We start from the raw sequence: 26,120 nt of genomic DNA on the forward strand, positions 1-26,120 counted from the left end.
TACTACACTAAGCTCTAACTGCTTCAGGAGACGCGCACCTTTGTCTTCCTACCCCGGGAATTCCCATATCTGATCCTGTGCTGAGCTCTAACTGTTTCAGGAGACGCGCACCTTTGCCTTGCTACTCTGGGAAACAACCATATCTGCTACTTCGCTGAGCTCTAACTGCTGCAGGAGACGCGCACCTTTGCCTTGCTACCACGGGAAACTCCCATTTCTGCTACTATGCTGAGCTCTAACTGCTCGAGGAGACGTGCACCTTTGACTTGCTACCCCGGGAAACTCCCATATCTGCTCCTGTGCTGAGCTCTAACTGCTCCAGGAGTCAGGCACCTTTGCCTTGCTACCCTGTGAAACTCCCATATCTGCAACTACACTAAGCTCTAACTGCTTCAGGAGACGCGCACCTTTGCTTTGCTACCCCGGGAAACTCCCATTTCCCATTTCTGCTGCTACGCTGAGATCTAACTGCTCCAGGAGACATGCACCTTTGCCTTGCTACCCCTTGAAACTCCCATATCTGCTCCTGTGTGCGATCTGAATGACACCTGGCCTAGTAGGATCGTTGTCTGTCTTCCCTCTTTTCATCCTCCCTTGCTGTGTCGCTCGTTGATACACTTGTGTATAGACATATTATGCCACATCATATCATATCATATCATCATATCTGCTCTTATTCTGAGCTCTAACTGCTCCAGAAGAAGCGCGCCTTTGCCTTGTCACCCCGGGAAACTCCCATTTCTGTTACTATGCTGAGCTCTAACTGCTCCAGGAGATGTGCACCTTTGTCTTGCTACCCTGGGAAACTCCCATATCTGCTACTACACTGAGCTGTAACTTCTCCAGGACACGCGCACCTTTGCCTTGCTACCCCAGGAAACTCCCCTTTCTGCTACTACGCTGAGCTCTAACTGCTTCAGGATACGTGCACCTTTGCCTTGCTACCCCGGAAACTCCCATATCTGCTCCTGTGCTGAGCTATAACTGCTCCAGGAGTCGCGCACCTTTACCTTGCTACCCTGTGAAACTCCCATATCTGCTACTACACTAAGCTCTAACTGCTTCAGGAGACGCGCACCTTTGCCTTGCTACTCTGGAAACTCCCATATCTGCTACTACGCTGAGCTCTAACTACTGCAGGAGACGCGCACCTTTGACTTGCTACCCTGGGAAACTCCCATATCTGCTACTACCCTGAGCTCTAACTGCTCCAGGAGTCGCGCACCTTTGCCTTGCTACCCTGTGAAACTCCCATATCTGCTAATACACTAAGCTCTAACTGCTTCAGGAGACGCGCACCTTTGCCTTGCTACTCTGGGAAACTCCCATATCTGCTACTACGCTGAGCTCTAACTGCTGCAGGAGACGCGCACCTTTGACTTGCTACCCTGGGAAACTCCCATATCTGTTACTACGCTGAGCTCTAACTGCTCCAAGAGACACGCACCTTTGCCTTGCTACCCTTGGAAACTCCGATATCTACTCCTATGCTGAGCTCTAACTGCTCAAGGAGATGCCCAACTGTGCCTTGCAACCCGGGGAAACTCCCATATATGCTCCTATACTGAGCTCTAACTGCTGCAGGAGACGCGCACCTTTGCCTTTCTCCCCTGGGAAACTCCCATATCTGCTACTACGCTGAACTCTGACTGCTCCAGGAGACACACACCTTTGCCTTGCTACCCTGGGAAACTCCCATATCTGCTGCGACGCTGAGCTCTAACTGCTCCAGGAGACGTGCACCTTTGCCTTGCTACCCCAGGAAACTTGTACTGCACTGTCCCTTCCCACATCCCCCATACTTTCCACCTTCCCCCTCCCATGCACTTGCACGATCTGAATGACACCTGGCCTAGTAGGATCATTGTCTGTCTTCCCTCTGTGCACCCTCCCTTGCTATATCGTTCCTTGATACACTTGTGTATAGGCACGTTATGCCATTTCATATCATATCATATCTGCTCCTATGCTGAGCTCTAACTCTCCAGGTGACACTCACCTTTGCCTTGCTACCCCCGGAAACTCCTATATCTGCTACTTCTCTGAGCTCTAACTGCTCCAGGAGACGTGCACCTTTGTCTTGCTACCCTGGGAAACTCCCATATCTGCTACTACGCTGAGCTCTAACTGCTCCAGGAGACGCGCACCTTTGCCTTGCTACCCCAGGAAACTTCCATTTCTGCTACTACGCTGAGCTCTAACTGCTCCAGGATACGTGCACCTTTGCCTTGCTACTCTGGGAAACTTCTATATCTGCTACTACGCTGAGCTCTAACTTCTGCAGGAGACGCGCACCTTTGACTTGCTACCCTGGGAAACTCCCATTTCTGCTACTACGCTGAGCTCTAACTGCTCCAGGAGACGCGCACCTTTGCCTTGCTACCCTGGGAAACTCCCATATATGCTACTACACTGAGCTCTAACTGCTCCAGGAGATGCGTACATTTGCCTTGCTACCCCGGGAAACTCCCATTTCTGCTACTACGCTGAGCTCTAACTGCTCCAGGATACGTGCACCTTTGCCTTGCTACTCTGGGAAACTCCCATATCTGCTACTACGCTGAGCTCTAACTTCTGCAGGAGACGCGCACCTTTGACTTGCTACCCAGGGTAACTCCCATTTCTGCTACTACGCTGAGCTCTAACTGCTCCAGGAGACGCGCACCTTTGGCTTTCTACCCTGGGAAACTCCCATATATGCTACTACACTGAGCTGTAACTGCTCCAGGAGATGCACACCTTTGCCTTGCTACCCCGGGAAACTCCCATTTCTGCTACTACGCTGAGCTCTAACTGCTCCAGGATACGTGCACCTTTGCCTTGCTACCCCGGGAAACTCCCATATCTGCTCCTGTGCTGAGCTCTAACTGCTCCAGGAGTCACGCTCCTTTGCCTTGCTATCCTGTGAAACTCCCACATCTGCTACTACACTAAGCTCTAACTGCTTCAGGAGACGTGCACCTTTGCCTTGCTACTCTGGGAAACTCCCATATCTGCTGCTACGCTGAGCTCTAACTGATGCAGGAGACGCGTACCTTTGACTTGCTACCCCGGGAAACTCCCATATCTGCTACTACGCTGAGCTCTAACTGCTCCAGGAGACGCGCACCTTTGCCTTGCTACCCTGGGAAACTCCCATATATGCTACTACACTGAGCTGTAACTGCTCCAGGAGACGTGCACCTTGGCCTTGCTACCCCAGGAAACTCCCATTTCTGCTATTACGCTGAGCTCTAACTGCTCCAGGATACGTGCACCTTTGCCTTGCTAGCCCGGGAAACTCCCATATCTGCTCCTGTGCTGAGCTCTAACTGCTCCAGGAGTCGCACACCATTGCCTTGCTACCCTGTGAAACTCCCATATCTGCTACTACACTAAGCTCTAACTGCTTCAGGAGACACGCACCTTTGCCTTGCTTCTCTGGGAAACTCCTATATCTGCTACTACGCTGAGCTCTAACTGCTGCAGGAGACATGCACCTTTGACTTGCTACCCAGGTAAACTCCCATTTCTGCTACTACGCTGAGCTCTAACTGCTCCAGAAGACGTGCACCTTTGCCATGCTACCCCGGGAAACTCCCATATCTGCTCCTGTGCTGAGCTCTAACTGCTTCAGGAGTCGCACACCTTTGCCTTGCTACCCTGTGAAACTCTCATACTTGCTAATACACTAAGCTCTAACTGCTTCAGGAGACGCGCACCTTTGTCTTGCTACCCCGGGAACTCCCATATCTGATCCTGTGCTGAGCTCCAACTGCTTCAGGAGACGCGCACCGTTGCCTTGCTACTCTGGGAAACTCCCATATCTGCTACTTCGCTGAGCTCTAACTGCTGCAGGAGACCGCACCTTTGCCTTGCTACCCCGGGAAACTCCCCTTTCAGCTACTATGCTGAGCTCTAACTGCTACAGGAGACGTGCACCTTTGACTTGCTACCCCGGGAAACTCACATATCTGCTCCTGTGCTGAGCTCTAACTGCTCCAGGAGTCGCGCACCTTTGCCTTGCTACCCTGTGAAACTCCCATATCTGCTACTACACTAAGTTCTGACTGCTTCAGGAGACGCGCACCTTTGCCTTGCTACCCCAGGAAACTCCCATTTCCCATTTCTGCTGCTACGCTGAGATCTAACTGCTCCAGGAGACGTGCACCTTTGCCTTGCTACCCCTTGAAACTCCCATATCTGCTCCTGTGCGCGATCTGAATGACACCTGGCCTAGTAGGATCGTTGTCTGTCTTCCCTCTTTTCACCCTCCCTTGCTGTGTCGCGCGTTGATACACTTGTGTATAGCCATGTTATGCCACATCATATCATATCATCATATCTGCTCCTATGCTTAGCTCTAACTGCTCCAGAAGAAGCGCGCCTTTGCCTTGTCACCCCGGGAAACTCCCATTTCTGCTACTACGCTGAGCTCTAACTGCTCCAGGAGATGTGCACCTTTGTCTTGCTACCCTGGGAAACTCCCATATTTGCTACTACACTAAGCTCTAACTGCTTCAGGAGACGCGCACCTTTGCCTTGCTACTCTGGGAAACTCCCATCTCTGCTACTACGCTGAGCTCTAACTGCTCCAGGATACGCGCACCTTTGCCTTGCTACCCTGGGAAACTCCCATATATGCTACTACACTGAGTTGTAACTGCTCCAGGAGACGCGCACCTTTTCCTTGCTACCCCAGGAAACTCCCATTTCTGCTACTATGCTGAGCTCTAACTGCACCAGGATACGTGCACCTTTGCCTTGCTACCCCGGGAAACTCCCATATCTGCTCCTGTGCTGAGCTCTAACTGCTCCAGGAGTCAGGCACCTTTGCTTTGCTACCCTGTGAAACTCCCATATCTGCTACTACACTAAGCTCTAACTGCTTCAGGACACGCGCACCTTTGCCTTGCTTCTCTGGGAAACTCCCATATCTGCTACTACGCTGAGCTCTAACTGCTGCAGGAGATGCGCACCTTTGACTTGCTACCCAAGTAAACTCCCATTTCTGCTACTACGTTGAGCTCTAACTGCTCCAGAAGAAGTGCACCTTTGCCTTGCTACCCCGGGAAACTCCCATATCTGCTCCTGTGCTGAGCTCTAACTGCTCCAGGAGTCGCACAGCTTTTCCTTGCTACCCTGTGAAACTCACATACTTGCTACTACACTAAGCTGTAACTGCTTCAGGAGACGCGCACCTTTGTCTTCCTACCCCGGGAATTCCCATATCTGAGCCTGTGCTGAGCTCTAACTGCTTCAGGAGACGCGCACCTTTGCCTTGCTACTCTGGTAAACAACCATATCTGCTACTTCGCTGAGCTCTAACTGCTGCAGGAGACGCGCACCTTTGCCTTGCTACCACGGGAAACTCCAATTTCTGCTACTATGCTGAGCTCTAACTGCTCCAGGAGACGTGCACCTTTGACTTGCTACCCCGGGAAACTCCCATATCTGCTCCTGTGCTGAGCTCTAACTGCTCCAGGAGTCATGCACCTTTGCTTTGCTACCCTGTGAAACTCCCATATCTGCTACTACACTAAACTCTAACTGCTTCAGGAGACGCGCACCTTTGCCTTGCTACCCCGGGAAACTCACATTTCCCATTTCTGCTGCTACGCTGAGATCTAACTGCTCCAGGAGACGTGCACCTTTGCCTTGCTACCCCTTGAAACTCCCATATCTGCTCCTGTGCGCGATCTGAATGACACCTGGCCTAGTAGGATCGTTGTCTGTCTTCCCTCTTTTCACCCTCCCTTGCTGTGTCGCTCATTGATACACTTGTGTATAGCCATATTATGCCACATCATATCATATCATCATATCTGCTCCTATGCTGAGCTCTAACTGCTCCAGAAGAAGCGCACCTTTGCCTTGTTACCCCGGGAAACTCCCATATAAGCTACTACACTGAGCTGTAACTGCTCCAGGAGACGCGCACCTTTGCCTTGCTACCACGGGAAACTCCCATTTCTGCTACTATGCTGAGCTCTAACTGCTCGAGGAGACGTGCACCTTTGACTTGCTACCCCGGGAAACTCCCATATCTGCTCCTGTGCTGAGCTCTAACTGCTCCAGGAGTCAGGCACCTTTGCCTTGCTACCCTGTGAAACTCCCATATCTGCTACTACACTAAGCTCTAACTGCTTCAGGAGACGCGCACCTTTGCCTTGCTTCCCCGGGAAACTCCCATTTCCCATTTCTGCTGCTACGCTGAGATCTAACTGCTCCAGGAGACGTGCACCTTTGCCTTGCTACCCCTTGAAACTCCCATATCTGCTCCTGTGTGCGATCTGAATGACACCTGGCCTAGTAGGATCGTTGTCTGTCTTCCCTCTTTTCATCCTCCCTTCCTGTGTCGCTCGTTGATACACTTGTGTATAGACATATTATGCACATCATATCATATCATATCATCATATCTGCTCTTATGCTGAGCTCTAACTGCTCCAGAAGAAGCGCGCCTTTGCCTTGTCACCCCGGGAAACTCCCATTTCTGTTACTATGCTGAGCTCTAACTGCTCCAGGAGATGTGCACCTTTGTCTTGCTACCCTGGGAAACTCCCATATCTGCTACTACACTGAGCTGTAACTGCTCCAGGACACGCGCACCTTTGCCTTGCTACCGTGTGAAACTCCCATATCTGCTACTACACTAAGCTCTAACTGCTTCAGGAGACGCGCATCTTTGCCTTGCTACTCTGGAAACTCCCATATCTGCTACTACGCTGAGCTCTAACTACTGCAGGAGACCCGCACCTTTGACTTGCTACCCTGGGAAACTCCCATATCTGCTACTACCCTGAGCTCTAACTGCTCCAGGAGTCGCGCACCTTTGCCTTGCTACCCTGTGAAACTCCCATATCTGCTAATACACTAAGCTCTAACTGCTTCAGGAGACGCGCACCTTTGCCTTGCTACTCTGGGAAACTCCCATATCTGCTACTACGCTGAGCTCTAACTGCTGCAGGAGACGCGCACCTTTGCCTTGCTACCCCTGGAAACTCCCATATCTACTCCTATGCTGAGCTCTAACTGCTCAAGGAGATGCCCAACTGTGCCTTGCAACCCGGGGAAACTCCCATATATGCTCCTATACTGAGCTCTAACTGCTGCAGGAGACGCGCACCTTTGCCTTGCTACTCTGGGAAACTCCCATATCTGCTACTATGCTGAGCTCTAACTGATGCAGGAGACGCGTACCTTTGACTTGCTACCCCGGGAAACTCCCATATCTGCTACTACGCTGAGCTCTAACTGCTCCAGGAGACGCGCACCTTTGCCTTGCTACCCTGGGAAACTCCCATATAAGCTACTACACTGAGCTGTAACTGCTCCAGGAGACGCGCACCTTGGCCTTGCTACCCCAGGAAACTCCCATATCTGCTACTACGCTGAGCTCTAACTGCTCCAGGATACGTGCACCTTTGCCTTGCTACCCCGGGAAACTCCCATATCTGCTCCTGTGCTGAGCTCTGACTGCTCCAGGAGTCGCACACCATTGCCTTGCTACCCTGTGAAACTCCCATATCTGCTACTACACTAAGCTCTAACTGCTTCAGGAGACGCGCACCTTTGCCTTGCTTCTCTGGGAAACTCCCATATCTGCTACTACGCTGAGCTCTAACTGCTGCAGGAGACACGCACCTTTGACTTGCTACCCAGGTAAACTCCCATTTCTGCTACTACGCTGAGCTCTAACTGCTCCAGGATACGTGCACCTTTGCCTTGCTACCCCGGGAAACCACCATATCTGCTCCTGTGCTGAGCTCTAACTGCTCCAGGAGTCGCACACCTTTGCCTTGCTACCCTGTGAAACTCTCATACTTGCTACTACACTAAGCTCTAACTGCTTCAGGAGACGCACACCTTTGTCTTGCTACCCCTGGAACTCCCATATCTGATCCTGTGCTGAGCTCCAACTGCTTCAGGAGACGCGCACCTTTGCCTTGCTACACTGGGAAACTCCCATATCTGCTACTTCGCTGAGCTCTAACTGCTGCAGGAGACCGCACCTTTGCCTTGCTACCCCAGGAAACTCCCATTTCTGCTACTATGCTGAGCTCTAACTGCTCCAGGAGACGTGCACCTTTGACTTGCTACCCTGGGAAACTCCCATATCTGCTCCTGTGCTGAGCTCTAACTGCTCCATTAGTCGCGCACCTTTGCCTTGCTACCCTGTGAAACTCCCATATCTGCTACTACACTAAGCTCTGACTGCTTCAGGAGACGTGCACCTTTGCCTTGCTACCCCAGGGAACTCCCATTTCCCATTTCTGCTGCTACGCTGAGATCTAACTGCTCCAGGAGACGTGCACCTTTGCCTTGCTACCCCTTGAAACTCCCATATCTGCTCCTGTGCACGATCTGAATGACACCTGGCCTAGTAGGATCGGTGTCTGTCTTCCTTCTTTTCACCCTCCCTTGCTGTGTCGCGCGTTGATACACTTGTGTATAGCCATATTATGCCACATCATATCATATCATCATATCTGCTCCTGTGCTGAGCTCTAACTGCTCCAGAAGAAATGCACCTTTGCCTTGCTACCCCCGGAAACTCCAATATCCGCTACTACGCTGAGCTCTAACTGCTTCAGGAGACGTGCACCTTTGTCTTGCTACCCTGGGAAACTCCCATATATGCTACTACACTAAGCTCTAACTGCTTCAGGAGACGCGCACCTTTGCCTTGCTACTCTTTGAAACTCCCATCTCTGCTACTACGCTGAGCTCTAACTGCTCCAGGAGACGCGCACCTTTGCCTTGCTACCCTGGGAAACTCCCATATCTGCTACTACACTGAGCTGTAACTGCTCCAGAAGACGTGCACCTTTGCCTTGATACCATGGGAAAATCCCATATCTGCTCCTGTGCTGAGCTCTAACTGCTCCAGGAGTCGCACAGCTTTTCCTTGCTACCCCGGGAAACTTCCATATCTGCTCCTGTGCTGAGCTCTAACTGCTCCAGGAGTCGCGCACCTTTGCCTTGCTACCCTGTGAAACTCCCATATCTGCTACTACACTAAGCTCTAACTGCTTCAGGACACATGCACCTTTGCCTTGCTTCTCTGGGAAACTCCCATATCTGCTACTACGCTGAGCTCTAACTGCTGCAGGAGACGCGCACCTTTGACTTGCTACCCAGGTAAACTCCCATTTCTGCTACTACGTTGATCTCTAACTGCTCCAGAAGACGTGCACCTTTGCCTTGATACACCGGGAAACTCCCATATCTGCTCCAGTGCTGAGCTCTAACTGCTCCAGGAGTCGCACAGCTTTTCCTTGCTACCCTGTGAAACTCACATACTTGCTACTACACTAAGCTCTAACTGCTTCAGGAGACGCGCACCTTTGTCTTCCTACCCCGGGAATTCCCATATCTGATCCTGTGCTGAGCTCTAACTGTTTCAGGAGACGCGCACCTTTGCCTTGCTACTCTGGGAAACAACCATATCTGCTACTTCGCTGAGCTCTAACTGCTGCAGGAGACGCGCACCTTTGCCTTGCTACCACGGGAAACTCCCATTTCTGCTACTATGCTGAGCTCTAACTGCTCGAGGAGACGTGCACCTTTGACTTGCTACCCCGGGAAACTCCCATATCTGCTCCTGTGCTGAGCTCTAACTGCTCCAGGAGTCAGGCACCTTTGCCTTGCTACCCTGTGAAACTCCCATATCTGCTACTACACTAAGCTCTAACTGCTTCAGGAGACGCGCACCTTTGCCTTGCTACCCCGGGAAACTCCCATTTCTGCTGCTACGCTGAGATCTAACTGCTCCAGGAGACATGCACCTTTGCCTTGCTACCCCTTGAAACTCCCATATCTGCTCCTGTGTGCGATCTGAATGACACCTGGCCTAGTAGGATCGTTGTCTGTCTTCCCTCTTTTCATCCTCCCTTGCTGTGTCGCTCGTTGATACACATGTGTATAGACATATTATGCCACATCATATCATATCATATCATCATATCTGCTCTTATTCTGAGCTCTAACTGCTCCAGAAGAAGCGCGCCTTTGCCTTGTCACCCCGGGAAACTCCCATTTCTGTTACTATGCTGAGCTCTAACTGCTCCAGGAGATGTGCACCTTTGTCTTGCTACCCTGGGAAATTCCCATATCTGCTACTACACTGAGCTGTAACTTCTCCAGGACACGCGCACCTTTGCCTTGCTACCCCAGGAAACTCTCCTTTCTGCTACTACGCTGAGCTCTAACTGCTTCAGGATACGTGCACCTTTGCCTTGCTACCCCGGAAACTCCCATATCTGCTCCTGTGCTGAGCTATAACTGCTCCAGGAGTCGCGCACCTTTACCTTGCTACCCTGTGAAACTCCCATATCTGCTACTACACTAAGCTCTAACTGCTTCAGGAGACGCGCACCTTTGCCTTGCTACTCTGAAAACTCCCATATCTGCTACTAGGCTGAGCTCTAACTACTGCAGGAGACGCGCACCTTTGACTTGCTACCCCGGGAAACTCCAATATCTGCTACTACCCTGAGCTCTAACTGCTTCAGAAGTCGCGCACCTTTGCCTTGCTACCCTGTGAAACTCCCATATCTGCTAATACACTAAGCTCTAACTGCTTCAGGAGACGCGCACCTTTGCCTTGCTACTCTGGGAAACTCCCATATCTGCTACTACGCTGAGCTCTAACTGCTGCAGGAGACGCGCACCTTTGACTTGCTACCCTGGGAAACTCCCATATCTGTTACTACGCTGAGCTCTAACTGCTCCAAGAGACACGCACCTTTGCCTTGCTACCCCTGGAAACTCCCATATATACTCCTATGCTGAGCTCTAACTGCTCAAGGAGATGCCCAACTGTGCCTTGCAACCCGGGGAAACTCCCATATATGCTCCTATACTGAGCTCTAACTGCTGCAGGAGACGCACACCTTTGCCTTTCTCCCCTGGGAAACTCCCATATCTGCTACTACGCTGAACTCTGACTGCTCCAGGAGACACACACCTTTGCCTTGCTACCCTGGGAAACTCCCATATCTGCTGCGACGCTGAGCTCTAACTGCTCCAGGAGACGTGCACCTTTGCCTTGCTACCCCAGGAAACTTGTACTGCACTGTCCCTTCCCACATCCCCCATACTTTCCACCTTCCCCCTCCCATGCACTTGCACGATCTGAATGACACCTGGCCTAGTAGGATCATTGTCTGTCTTCCCTCTGTGCACCCTCCCTTGCTATATCGTTCCTTGATACACTTGTGTATAGGCACGTTATGCCATTTCATATCATATCATATCTGCTCCTATGCTGAGCTCTAACTCTCCAGGTGACACTCACCTTTGCCTTGCTACCCCCGGAAACTCCTATATCTGCTACTTCTCTGAGCTCTAACTGCTCCAGGAGACGTGCACCTTTTGTCTTGCTACCCTGGGAAACTCCCATATCTGCTACTACGCTGAGCTCTAACTGCTCCAGGATACGTGCACCTTTGCCTTGCTACTCTGGGAAACTCCTATATCTGCTACGACGCTGAGCTCTAACTTCTGCAGGAGACGCGCACCTTTGACTTGCTACCCTGGGAAACTCCCATTTCTGCTACTACGCTGAGCTCTAACTGCTCCAGGAGGCGCGCACCTTTGCCTTGCTATCCTGGGAAACTCCCATATATGCTACTACACTGAGCTGTAACTGCTCCAGGAGATGCGTACATTTGCCTTGCTACCCCGGGAAACTCCCATTTCTGCTACTACGCTGAGCTCTAACTGCTCCAGGATACGTGCACCTTTGCCTTGCTACTCTGGGAAACTCCCATATCTGCTACTACGCTGAGCTCTAACTTCTGCAGTAGACGCGCACCTTTGACTTGCTACCCAGGGTAACTCCCATTTCTGCTACTACGCTGAGCTCTAACTGGTCCAGGAGACGCGCACCTTTGGCTTTCTACCCTGGGAAACTCCCATATATGCTACTACACTGAGCTGTAACTGCTCCAGGAGATGCGCACCTTTGCCTTGCTACCCCGGGAAACTCCCATTTCTGCTACTACGCTGAGCTCTAACTGCTCCAGGATACGTGCACCTTTGCCTTGCTACCCCGGGAAACTCCCATATCTGCTCCTGTGCTGAGCTCTAACTGCTCCAGGAGTTACGCTCCTTTGCCTTGCTATCCTGTGAAACTCCCACATCTGCTACTACACTAAGCTCTAACTGCTTCAGGAGACGTGCACCTTTGCCTTGCTACTCTGGGAAACTCCCATATCTGCTGCTACGCTGAGCTCTAACTGATGCAGGAGACGCGTACCTTTGACTTGCTACCCCGGGAAACTCCCATATCTGCTACTACGCTGAGCTCTAACTGCTCCAGGAGACGCGCACCTTTGCCTTGCTACCCTGGGAAACTCCCATATATGCTACTACACTGAGCTGTAACTGCTCCAGGAGACGCGCACCTTGGCCTTGCTACCCCAGGAAACTCCCATTTCTGCTATTACGCTGAGCTCTAACTGCTCCAGGATATGTGCACCTTTGCCTTGCTAGCCCGGGAAACTCCCATATCTGCTCCTGTGCTGAGCTCTAACTGCTCCAGGAGTCGCACACCATTGCCTTGCTACCCTGTGAAACTCCCATATCTGCTACTACACTAAGATCTAACTGCTTCAGGAGACACGCACCTTTGCCTTGCTTCTCTGGGAAACTCCTATATCTGCTACTACGCTGAGCTCTAACTGCTGCAGGAGACATGCACCTTTGACTTGCTACCCAGGTAAACTCCCATTTCTGCTACTACGCTGAGCTCTAACTGCTCCAGAAGACGTGCACCTTTGCCATGCTACCCCGGGAAACTCCCATATCTGCTCCTGTGCTGAGCTCTAACTGCTTCAGGAGTCGCACACCTTTGCCTTGCTACCCTGTGAAGCTCTCATACTTGCTAATACTCTAAGCTCTAACTGCTTCAGGAGACGCGCACCTTTGTCTTGCTACCCCGGGAACTCCCATATCTGATCCTGTGCTGAGCTCCAACTGCTTCAGGAGACGCGCACCGTTGCCTTGCTACTCTGGGAAACTCCCATATCTGCTACTTCGCTGAGCTCTAACTGCTGCAGGAGACCGCACCTTTGCCTTGCTACCCCGGGAAACTCCCCTTTCAGCTACTATGCTGAGCTCTAACTGCTACAGGAGACGTGCACCTTTGACTTGCTACCCCGGGAAACTCACATATCTGCTCCTGTGCTGAGCTCTAACTGCTCCAGGAGTCGCGCACCTTTGCCTTGCTACCCTGTGAAACTCCCATATCTGCTACTACCCTAAGTTCTGACTGCTTCAGGAGACGCGCACCTTTGCCTTGCTACCCCAGGAAACTCCCATTTCCCATTTCTGCTGCTACGCTGAGATCTAACTGCTCCAGGAGACGTGCACCTTTGCCTTGCTACCCCTTGAAACTCCCATATCTGCTCCTGTGCGCGATCTGAATGACACCTGGCCTAGTAGGATCGTTGTCTGTCTTCCCTCTTTTCACCCTCCCTTGCTGTGTCGCGCGTTGATACACTTGTGTATAGCCATGTTATGCCACATCATATCATATCATCATATCTGCTCCTATGCTTAGCTCTAACTGCTCCAGAAGAAGCGCGCCTTTGCCTTGTCACCCCGGGAAACTCCCATTTCTGCTACTACGCTGAGCTCTAACTGCTCCAGGAGATGTGCACCTTTGTCTTGCTACCCTGGGAAACTCCCATATTTGCTACTACACTAAGCTCTAACTGCTTCAGGAGAAGCGCACCTTTGCCTTGCTACTCTGGGAAACTCCCATCTCTGCTACTACGCTGAGCTCTAACTGCTCCAGGATACGCGCACCTTTGCCTTGCTACCCTGGGAAACTCCCATATATGCTACTACACTGAGTTGTAACTGCTCCAGGAGACGCGCACCTTTTCCTTGCTACCCCAGGAAACTCCCATTTCTGCTACTATGCTGAGCTCTAACTGCACCAGGATACGTGCACCTTTGCCTTACTACCACGGGAAACTCCCATATCTGCTCCTGTGCTGAGCTCTAACTGCTCCAGGAGTCAGGCACCTTTGCCTTGCTACCCTGTGAAACTCCCATATCTGCTACTACACTAAGCTCTAACTGCTTCAGGGCACGCGCACCTTTGCCTTGCTTCTCTGGGAAACTCACATATCTGCTACTACGCTGAGCTCTAACTGCTGCAGGAGATGCGCACCTTTGACTTGCTACCCAAGTAAACTCCCATTTCTGCTACTACGTTGAGCTCTAACTGCTCCAGAAGAAGTGCACCTTTGCCTTGCTACCCCGGGAAACTCCCATATCTGCTCCTGTGCTGAGCTCTAACTGCTCCAGGAGTCGCACAGCTTTTCCTTGCTACCCTGTGAAACTCACATACTTGCTACTACACTAAGCTGTAACTGCTTCAGGAGACGCGCACCTTTGTCTTCCTACCCCGGGAATTCCCATATCTGATCCTGTGCTGAGCTCTAACTGCTTCAGGAGACGCGCACCTTTGCCTTGCTACTCTGGTAAACAACCATATCTGCTACTTCGCTGAGCTCTAACTGCTGCAGGAGACGCGCACCTTTGCCTTGCTACCACGGGAAACTCCAATTTCTGCTACTATGCTGAGCTCTAACTGCTCCAGGAGACGTGCACCTTTGACTTGCTACCCCGGGAAACTCCCATATCTGCTCCTGTGCTGAGCTCTAACTGCTCCAGGAGTCACGCACCTTTGCCTTGCTACCCTGTGAAACTCCCATATCTGCTACTACACTAAACTCTAACTGCTTCAGGAGACGCGCACCTTTGCCTTGCTACCCCGGGAAACTCCCATTTCCCATTTCTGCTGCTACGCTGAGATCTAACTGCTCCAGGAGATGTGCACCTTTGCCTTGCTACCCCTTGAAACTCCCATATCTGCTCCTGTGCGCAATCTGAATGACACCTGGCCTAGTAGGATCGTTGTCTGTCTTCCCTCTTTTCACCCCCCTTGCTGTGTCGCTCATTGATACACTTGTGTATAGACATATTATGCCACATCATATCATATCATCATATCTGCTCCTATGCTGAGCTCTAACTGCTCCAGAAGAAGCGCACCTTTGCCTTGTTACCCCGGGAAACTCCCATTTCTGCTACTACGCTGAGCTCTAACTGCTCCAGGAGACGTGCACCTTTGTCTTGCTACCCCGGGAAACTCCCATTTCTGCTACTACGCTGATCTCTAACTGCTCCAGGAGATGTGCACTTTTGTCTTGCTACCCTGGGAAACTCCCTTATCTGCTACTACGCTGAGCTCTAACTTCTCTAGGAGACGCGCACCTTTGCTTTGCTACCCTGGGAAACTCCCATATCTGCTACTACGCTGAGCTCTAACTGCTGCAGGAGACGCGCACCTTTGACTTGCTACCCTGGGAAACTCCCATATCTGTTACTACGCTGAGCTCTAACTGCTCCAGGAGACGCGCACCTTTGCCTTGCTACCCCTGGAAACTCCCATATCTACTCCTATGCTGAGCTCTAACTGCTCAAGGAGATGCCCAACTGTGCCTTGCAACCCGAGGAAACTCCCATATATGCTCCTATACTGAGCTCTAACTGCTGCAGGAGACGCGCACCTTTGCCTTTCTACCCTGGGAAACTCCCATATCTGCTACTACGCTGAACTCTGACTGCTCCAGGAGACACACACCTTTGCCTTGCTACCCTGGGAAACTCCCATATCTGCTGCGACGCTGAGCTCTAACTGCTCCAGGAGACGTGCACCTTTGCCTTGCTACCCCAGGAAACTTGTACTGCACTGTCCCTTCCCACATCCCCCGTACTTTCCACCTTCCCCCTCCCATGCACTTGCACGATCTGAATGACACCTGGCCTAGTAGGATCATTGTCTGTCTTCCCTCTGTGCACCCTCCCTTGCTATATCCCTCCTTGATACACTTGTGTATAGGCACGTTATGCCATTTCATATCATATCATATCTGCTCCTATGCTGAGCTCTAACTCTCCAGGTGACACTCACCTTTGCCTTGCTACCCCCGGAAACTCCTATATCTGCTACTTCTCTGAGCTCTAACTGCTCCAGGAGACGTGCACCTTTGTCTTGCTACCCTGTGAAACTCCCATATCTGCTACTACACTAAGCTCTAACTGCTTCAGGAGACATGCACCTTTGCCTTGCTTCTCTTGGAAACTCCTATATCTGCTACTACGCTGAGCTCTAACTGCTGCAGGAGATACGCACCTTTGACTTGCTACCCAGGTAAACTCCCATTTCTGCTACTACGCTGAGCTCTAACTGCTCCAGAAGACGTGCACCTTTGCCATGCTACCCCGGGAAACTCCCATATCTGCTCCTGTGCTGAGCTCTAACTGCTTCAGGAGTCGCACACCTTTGCCTTGCTACCCTGTGAAACTCTCATACTTGCTAATACACTAAGCTCTAACTGCTTCAGGAGACGCGCACCTTTGTCTTGCTACCCCGGGAACTCCCATATCTGATCCTGTGCTGAGCTCCAACTGCTTCAGTTGACGCGCACCGTTGCCTTGCTACTCTGGGAAACTCCCATATCTGCTACTTCGCTGAGCTCTAACTGCTGCAGGAGACCGCACCTTTGCCTTGCTACCCCGGGAAACTCCCATTTCAGCTACTATGCTGAGCTCTAACTGCTACAGGAGACGTGCACATTTGACTTGATTCCCCGGGAAACTCACATATCTGCTCCTATGCTGAGCTCTAACTGCTCCAGGAGTCGCGCACCTTTGCCTTGCTACCCTGTGAAACTCCCATATCTGCTACTACACTAAGCTCTGACTGCTTCAGGAGACGCGCACCTTTGCCTTGCTACCCCAGGAAACTCCCATTTCCCATTTCTGCTGCTACGCTGAGATCTAACTGCTCCAGGAGACGTGCACCTTTGCCTTGCTACCCCTTGAAACTCCCATATCTGCTCCTGTGCGCGATCTGAATGACACCTGGCCTAGTAGGATCGTTGTCTGTCTTCCCTCTTTTCACCCTCCCTTGCTGTGTCGCGCGTTGATACACTTGTGTATAGCCATATTATGCCACATCATATCATATCATCATATCTGCTCCTATGCTGAGCTCTAACTGCTCCAGAAGAAGCGCGCCTTTGCCTTGTCACCCCGGGAAACTCCCATTTCTGCTACTACGCTGAGCTCTAACTGCTCCAGGAGATGTGCACCTTTGTCTTGCTACCCTGGGAAACTCCCATATTTGCTACTACACTAAGCTCTAACTGCTTCAGGAGACGCGCACCTTTGCCTTGCTACTCTGGGAAACTCCCATCTCTGCTACTACGCTGAGCTCTAACTGCTCCAGGATACGCGCACCTTTGCCTTGCTACCCTGGGAAACTCCCATATATGCTACTACACTGAGTTGTAACTGCTCCAGGAGACGCGCACCTTTTCCTTGCTACCCCAGGAAACTCCCATTTCTGCTACTATGCTGAGCTCTAACTGCACCAGGATACGTGCACCTTTGCCTTGCTACCCCGGGAAACTCCCATATCTGCTCCTGTGCTGAGCTCTAACTGTTCCAGGAGTCAGGCACCTTTGCCTTGCTACCCTGTGAAACTCCCATATCTGCTACTACACTAAGCTCTAACTGCTTCAGGACATGCGCACCTTTGCCTTGCTTCTCTGGGAAACTCCCATATCTGCTACTACGCTGAGCTCTAACTGCTGCAGGAGATGCGCACCTTTGACTTGCTACCCAAGTAAACTCCCATTTCTGCTACTACGTTGAGCTCTAACTGCTCCAGAAGAAGTGCACCTTTGCCTTGCTACCCCGGGAAACTCCCATATCTGCTCCTGTGCTGAGCTCTAACTGCTCCAGGAGTCGCACAGCTTTTCCTTGCTACCCTGTGAAACTCACATACTTGCTACTACACTAAGCTGTAACTGCTTCAGGAGACGCGCACCTTTGTCTTCCTACCCCGGGAATTCCCATATCTGATCCTGTGCTGAGCTCTAACTGCTTCAGGAGACGCGCACCTTTGCCTTGCTACTCTGGTAAACAACCATATCTGCTACTTCGCTGAGCTCTAACTGCTGCAGGAGACGCGCACCTTTGCCTTGCTACCACGGGAAACTCCAATTTCTGCTACTATGCTGAGCTCTAACTGCTCCAGGAGACGTGCACCTTTGACTTGCTACCCCGGGAAACTCCCATATCTGCTCCTGTGCTGAGCTCTAACTGCTCCAGGAGTCACGCACCTTTGCCTTGCTACCCTGTGAAACTCCCATATCTGCTACTACACTAAACTCTAACTGCTTCAGGAGACGCGCACCTTTGCCTTGCTACCCCGGGAAACTCCCATTTCCCATTTCTGCTGCTACGCTGAGATCTAACTGCTCCAGGAGACGTGCACCTTTGCCTTGCTACCCCTTGAAACTCCCATATCTGCTCCTGTGCGCGATCTGAATGACACCTGGCCTAGTAGGATCGTTGTCTGTCTTCCCTCTTTTCACCCTCCCTTGCTGTGTCGCTCATTGATACACTTGTGTATAGCCATATTATGCCACATCATATCATATCATCATATCTGCTCCTATGCTGAGCTCTAACTGCTCCAGAAGAAGCGCACCTTTGCCTTGTTACCCCGGGAAACTCCCATTTCTGCTACTACGCTGAGCTCTAACTGCTCCAGGTGACACGCACCTTTGCCTTGCTACCCCCGGAAACTCCTATATCTGCTACTTCTCTGAGCTCTAACTGCTCCAGGAGACGTGCACCTTTGTCTTGCTACCCCGGGAAACTCCCATTTCTGCTACTACGCTGAGCTCTAACTGCTCCAGGATACATGCACCTTTGCCTTGCTACCCCGGGAAACTCCCATATCTGCTCCTGTGCTGAGCTCTAACTGCTCCAGGAGTCACGCTCCTTTGCCTTGCTATCCTGTGAAACTCCCACATCTGCTACTACACTAAGCTCTAACTGCTTCAGGAGACGCGCACCTTTGCCTTGCTACTCTGGGAAACTCCCATATCTGTTGCTACGCTGAGCTCTAACAGATGCAGGAGACGCGTACCTTTGACTTGCTACCCCGGGAAACTCACATACTTGCTACTACACTAAGCTGTAACTGCTTCAGGAGACGCGCACCTTTGTCTTCCTACCCCGGGAATTCCCATATCTGATCCTGTGCTGAGCTCTAACTGCTTCAGGAGACGCGCACCTTTGCCTTGCTACTCTGGTAAACAACCATATCTGCTACTTCGCTGAGCTCTAACTGCTGCAGGAGATGCGCACCTTTGCCTTGCTACCACGGGAAACTCCAATTTCTGCTACTATGCTGAGCTCTAACTGCTCCAGGAGACGTGCACCTTTGACTTGCTACCCCGGGAAACTCCCATATCTGCTCCTGTGCTGAGCTCTAACTGCTCCAGGAGTCGTGCACCTTTGCCTTGCTACCCTGTGAAACTCCCATATCTGCTACTACACTAAGCTCTAACTGCTTCAGGAGACGCGCACCTTTGCCTTGCTACCCCGGGAAACTCCCATTTCCCATTTCTGCTGCTACGCTGAGATCTAACTGCTCCAGGAGACGTGCACCTTTGCCTTGCTACCCCTTGAAACTCCCATATCTGCTCCTGTGCGTGATCTGAATGACACCTGGCCTAGTAGGATCGTTGTCTGTCTTCCCTCTTTTCACCCTCCCTTGCTGTGTCGCTCGTTGATACACTTGTGTATAGCCATATTATGCCACATCATATCATATCATCATATCTGCTCCTATGCTGAGCTCTAACTGCTCCAGAAGAAGCGCACCTTTGCCTTGTTATCCCGGGAAACTCCCATTTCTGCTACTATGCTGAGCTCTAACTGCTCCAGGTGTCACGCACCTTTGCCTTGCTACCCCCGGAAACTCCTATATCTGCTACTTCTCTGAGCTCTAACTGCTCCAGGAGACGTGCACCTTTGTCTTGCTACCCCGGGAAACTCCCATTTTTGCTTCTACGCTGAGCTCTAACTGCTCCAGGAGATGTGCACCTTTGTCTTGCTACCCTGGGAAACTCCCTTATCTGCTACTACGCTGAGCTCTAACTTCTCTAGGAGACGCGCACCTTTGCTTTGCTACCCTGGGAAACTCCCATATATGCTACTACACTGAGCTTTAACTGCTCCAGGAGACGTGCACCTTTGCCTTGCTACTCTGGGAAACTCCCATATCTGCTGCTACGCTGAGCTCTAACTGATGCAGGAGATGCGTACCTTTGACTTGCTACCCCGGGAAACTCCCATATCTGCTACTACGCTGAGCTCTAACTGCTCCAGGAGACGCGCACCTTTGCCTTGCTACCCTGGGAAACTCCCATATATGCTACTACACTGAGCTGTAACTGCTCTAGGAGACCCGCACCTTGGCCTTGCTACCCCAGGAAACTCCCATTTCTGCTACTACGCTGAGCTCTAACTGCTCCAGGATACGTGCACCTTTGCCTTGCTAGCCCGGGAAACTCCCATATCTGGTCCTGTGCTGAGCTCTAACTGTTCCAGGAGTCGCACACCATTGCCTTGCTACCCTGTGAAACTCCCATATCTGCTACTACACTAATCTCTAACTGCTTCAGGAGACACGCACCTTTGCCTTGCTTCTCTGGGAAACTCCTATATCTGCTACTACGCTGAGCTCTAACTGCTGCAGGAGACACGCACCTTTGACTTGCTACCCAGGTAAACTCCCATTTCTGCTACTACGCTGAGCTCTAACTGCTCCAGAAGACGTGCACCTTTGCCATGCTACCCCGGGAAACTCCCATATCTGCTCCTGTGCTGAGCTCTAACTGCTTCAGGAGTCGCACACCTTTGCCTTGCTACCCTGTGAAACTCTCATACTTGCTAATACACTAAGCTCTAACTGCTTCAGGAGACGCGCACCTTTGTCTTGCTACCCCGGGAACTCCCATATCTGATCCTGTGCTGAGCTCCAACTGCTTCAGGAGACGCGCACCGTTGCCTTGCTACTCTGGGAAACTCCCATATCTGCTACTTCGCTGAGCTCTAACTGCTGCAGGAGACCGCACCTTTGCCTTGCTACCCCGGGAAACTCCCATTTCAGCTACTATGCTGAGCTCTAACTGCTACAGGAGACGTGCACCTTTGACTTGCTTCCCCGGGAAACTCACATATCTGCTCCTGTGCTGAGCTCTAACTGCTCCAGGAGTCGCGCACCTTTGCCTTGCTACCCTGTGAAACTCCCATATCTGCTACAACACTAAGCTCTGACTGCTTCAGGAGACGCGCACCTTTGCCTTGCTACCCCAGGAAACTCCCATTTCCCATTTCTGCTGCTACGCTGAGATCTAACTGCTCCAGGAGACGTGCACCTTTGCCTTGCTACCCCTTGAAACTCCCATATCTGCTCCTGTGCGCGATCTGAATGACACCTGGCCTAGTAGGATCGTTGTCTGTCTTCCCTCTTTTCACCCTCCCTTGCTGTGTCGCGCGTTGATACACTTGTGTATAGCCATATTATGCCACATCATATCATATCATCATATCTGCTCCTATGCTGAGCTCTAACTGCTCCAGAAGAAGCGCGCCTTTGCCTTGTCACCCCGGGAAACTCCCATTTCTGCTACTACGCTGAGCTCTAACTGCTCCAGGAGATGTGCACCTTTGTCTTGCTACCCTGGGAAACTCCCATATTTGCTACTACACTAAGCTCTAACTGCTTCAGGAGACGCGCACCTTTGCCTTGCTACTCTGGGAAACTCCCATCTCTGCTACTACGCTGAGCTCTAACTGCTCCAGGATACGCGCACCTTTGCCTTGCTACCCTGGGAAACTCCCATATATGCTACTACACTGAGTTGTAACTGCTCCAGGAGACGCACACCTTTTCCTTGCTACCCCAGGAAACTCCCATTTCTGCTACTATGCTGAGCTCTAACTGCACCAGGATACGTGCACCTTTGCCTTGCTACCCCGGGAAACTCCCATATCTGCTCCTGTGCTGAGCTCTAACTGCTCCAGGAGTCAGGCACCTTTGCCTTGCTACCCCGGGAAACTCCCATTTCTGCTACTACGCTGAGCTCTAACTGCTCCAGGTGACACGCACCTTTGCCTTGCTACCCCCGGAAACTCCTATATCTGCTACTTCTCTGAGCTCTAACTGCTCCAGGAGACGTGCACCTTTGTCTTGCTACCCCGGGAAACTCCCATTTCTGCTACTACGCTGAGCTCTAACTGCTCCAGGATACGTGCACCTTTGCCTTGCTACCCCGGGAAACTCCCATATCTGCTCCTGTGCTGAGCTCTAACTGCTCCAGGAGTCACGCTCCTTTGCCTTGCTATCCTGTGAAACTCCCACATCTGCTACTACACTAAGCTCTAACTGCTTCAGGAGACGCGCACCTTTGCCTTGCTACTCTGGGAAACTCCCATATCTGCTGCTACGCTGAGCTCTAACAGATGCAGGAGACGCGTACCTTTGACTTGCTACCCCGGGAAACTCCCATATCTGCTACTACGCTGAGCTCTAACTGCTCCAGGAGACGCGCACCTTTGCCTTGCTACCCTGGGAAACTCCCATATATGCTACTACACTGAGCTGTAACTGCTCCAGGAGAGGCGCACCTTGGCCTTGCTACCCCAGGAAACTCCTATTTCTGCTACTACGCTGAGCTCTAACTGCTCCAGGATACGTGCACCTTTGCCTTGCTACCCCGGGAAACTCCCATATCTGCTCCTGTGCTGAGCTCTAACTGCTCCAGGAGTCGCACACCATTGCCTTGCTACCCTGTGAAACTCCCATATCTGCTACTACACTAAGCTCTAACTGCTTCAGGAGACATGCACCTTTGCCTTGCTTCTCTGGGAAACTCCTATATCTGCTACTACGCTGAGCTCTAACTGCTGCAGGAGACATGCACCTTTGACTTGCTACCCAGGTAAACTCCCATTTCTGCTTCTACGCTGAGCTCTAACTGCTCCAGAAGACGTGCACCTTTGCCATGCTACCCCGGGAAACTCCCATATCTGCTCCTGTGCTGAGCTCTAACTGCTTCAAGAGTTGCACACCTTTGCCTTGCTACCCTGTGAAACTCTCATACTTGCTACTACACTAAGCTCTAACTGCTTCAGGAGACGCGCACCTTTGTCTAGCTACCCCGGGAACTCCCATATCTGATCCTATGCTGAGCTCTAACTGCTTCAGGAGACGCACACCTTTGTCTTGCTACCCCGGGAACTCCCATATCTGATCCTGTGCTGAGCTCCAACTGCTTCAGTTGACGCGCACCGTTGCCTTGCTACTCTGGGAAACTCCCATATCTGCTACTTCGCTGAGCTCTAACTGCTGCAGGAGACCGCACCTTTGCCTTGCTACCCCGGGAAACTCCCATTTCAGCTACTATGCTGAGCTCTAACTGCTACAGGAGACGTGCACCTTTGACTTGCTTCCCCGGGAAACTCACATATCTGCTCCTGTGCTGAGCTCTAACTGCTCCAGGAGTCGCGCACCTTTGCCTTGCTACCCTGTGAAACTCCCATATCTGCTACAACACTAAGCTCTGACTGCTTCAGGAGACGCGCACCTTTGCCTTGCTACCCCAGGAAACTCCCATTTCCCATTTCTGCTGCTACGCTGAGATCTAACTGCTCCAGGAGACGTGCACCTTTGCCTTGCTACCCCTTGAAACTCCCATATCTGCTCCTGTGCGCGATCTGAATGACACCTGGCCTAGTAGGATCGTTGTCTGTCTTCCCTCTTTTCACCCTCCCTTGCTGTGTCGCGCGTTGATACACTTGTGTATAGCCATATTATGCCACATCATATCATATCATCATATCTGCTCCTATGCTGAGCTCTAACTGCTCCAGAAGAAGCGCGCCTTTGCCTTGTCACCCCGGGAAACTCCCATTTCTGCTACTACGCTGAGCTCTAACTGCTCCAGGAGATGTGCACCTTTGTCTTGCTACCCTGGGAAACTCCCATATTTGCTACTACACTAAGCTCTAACTGCTTCAGGAGACGCGCACCTTTGCCTTGCTACTCTGGGAAACTCCCATCTCTGCTACTACGCTGAGCTCTAACTGCTCCAGGATACGCGCACCTTTGCCTTGCTACCCTGGGAAACTCCCATATATGCTACTACACTGAGTTGTAACTGCTCCAGGAGACGCACACCTTTTCCTTGCTACCCCAGGAAACTCCCATTTCTGCTACTATGCTGAGCTCTAACTGCACCAGGATACGTGCACCTTTGCCTTGCTACCCCGGGAAACTCCCATATCTGCTCCTGTGCTGAGCTCTAACTGCTCCAGGAGTCAGGCACCTTTGCCTTGCTACCCCGGGAAACTCCCATTTCTGCTACTACGCTGAGCTCTAACTGCTCCAGGTGACACGCACCTTTGCCTTGCTACCCCCGGAAACTCCTATATCTGCTACTTCTCTGAGCTCTAACTGCTCCAGGAGACGTGCACCTTTGTCTTGCTACCCCGGGAAACTCCCATTTCTGCTACTACGCTGAGCTCTAACTGCTCCAGGATACGTGCACCTTTGCCTTGCTACCCCGGGAAACTCCCATATCTGCTCCTGTGCTGAGCTCTAACTGCTCCAGGAGTCACGCTCCTTTGCCTTGCTATCCTGTGAAACTCCCACATCTGCTACTACACTAAGCTCTAACTGCTTCAGGAGACGCGCACCTTTGCCTTGCTACTCTGGGAAACTCCCATATCTGCTGCTACGCTGAGCTCTAACAGATGCAGGAGACGCGTACCTTTGACTTGCTACCCCGGGAAACTCCCATATCTGCTACTACGCTGAGCTCTAACTGCTCCAGGAGACGCGCACCTTTGCCTTGCTACCCTGGGAAACTCCCATATATGCTACTACACTGAGCTGTAACTGCTCCAGGAGAGGCGCACCTTGGCCTTGCTACCCCAGGAAACTCCTATTTCTGCTACTACGCTGAGCTCTAACTGCTCCAGGATACGTGCACCTTTGCCTTGCTACCCCGGGAAACTCCCATATCTGCTCCTGTGCTGAGCTCTAACTGCTCCAGGAGTCGCACACCATTGCCTTGCTACCCTGTGAAACTCCCATATCTGCTACTACACTAAGCTCTAACTGCTTCAGGAGACATGCACCTTTGCCTTGCTTCTCTGGGAAACTCCTATATCTGCTACTACGCTGAGCTCTAACTGCTGCAGGAGACATGCACCTTTGACTTGCTACCCAGGTAAACTCCCATTTCTGCTTCTACGCTGAGCTCTAACTGCTCCAGAAGACGTGCACCTTTGCCATGCTACCCCGGGAAACTCCCATATCTGCTCCTGTGCTGAGCTCTAACTGCTTCAAGAGTTGCACACCTTTGCCTTGCTACCCTGTGAAACTCTCATACTTGCTACTACACTAAGCTCTAACTGCTTCAGGAGACGCGCACCTTTGTCTAGCTACCCCGGGAACTCCCATATCTGATCCTATGCTGAGCTCTAACTGCTTCAGGAGACGCACACCTTTGTCTTGCTACCCCGGGAACTCCCATATCTGATCCTGTGCTGAGCTCCAACTGCTTCAGTTGACGCGCACCGTTGCCTTGCTACTCTGGGAAACTCCCATATCTGCTACTTCGCTGAGCTCTAACTGCTGCAGGAGACCGCACCTTTGCCTTGCTACCCCGGGAAACTCCCATTTCAGCTACTATGCTGAGCTCTAACTGCTACAGGAGACGTGCACATTTGACTTGATTCCCCGGGAAACTCACATATCTGCTCCTATGCTGAGCTCTAACTGCTCCAGGAGTCGCGCACCTTTGCCTTGCTACCCTGTGAAACTCCCATATCTGCTACTACACTAAGCTCTGACTGCTTCAGGAGACGCGCACCTTTGCCTTGCTACCCCAGGAAACTCCCATTTCCCATTTCTGCTGCTACGCTGAGATCTAACTGCTCCAGGAGACGTGCACCTTTGCCTTGCTACCCCTTGAAACTCCCATATCTGCTCCTGTGCGCGATCTGAATGACACCTGGCCTAGTAGGATCGTTGTCTGTCTTCCCTCTTTTCACCCTCCCTTGCTGTGTCGCGCGTTGATACACTTGTGTATAGCCATATTATGCCACATCATATCATATCATCATATCTGCTCCTATGCTGAGCTCTAACTGCTCCAGAAGAAGCGCGCCTTTGCCTTGTC

This window comes from Ambystoma mexicanum, chromosome 10 (assembly GCF_040938575.1).
Source record: "Ambystoma mexicanum isolate Mex_15411 chromosome 10, UKY_AmexF1_1, whole genome shotgun sequence".
Lineage (NCBI taxonomy): Eukaryota > Metazoa > Chordata > Amphibia > Caudata > Ambystomatidae > Ambystoma > Ambystoma mexicanum.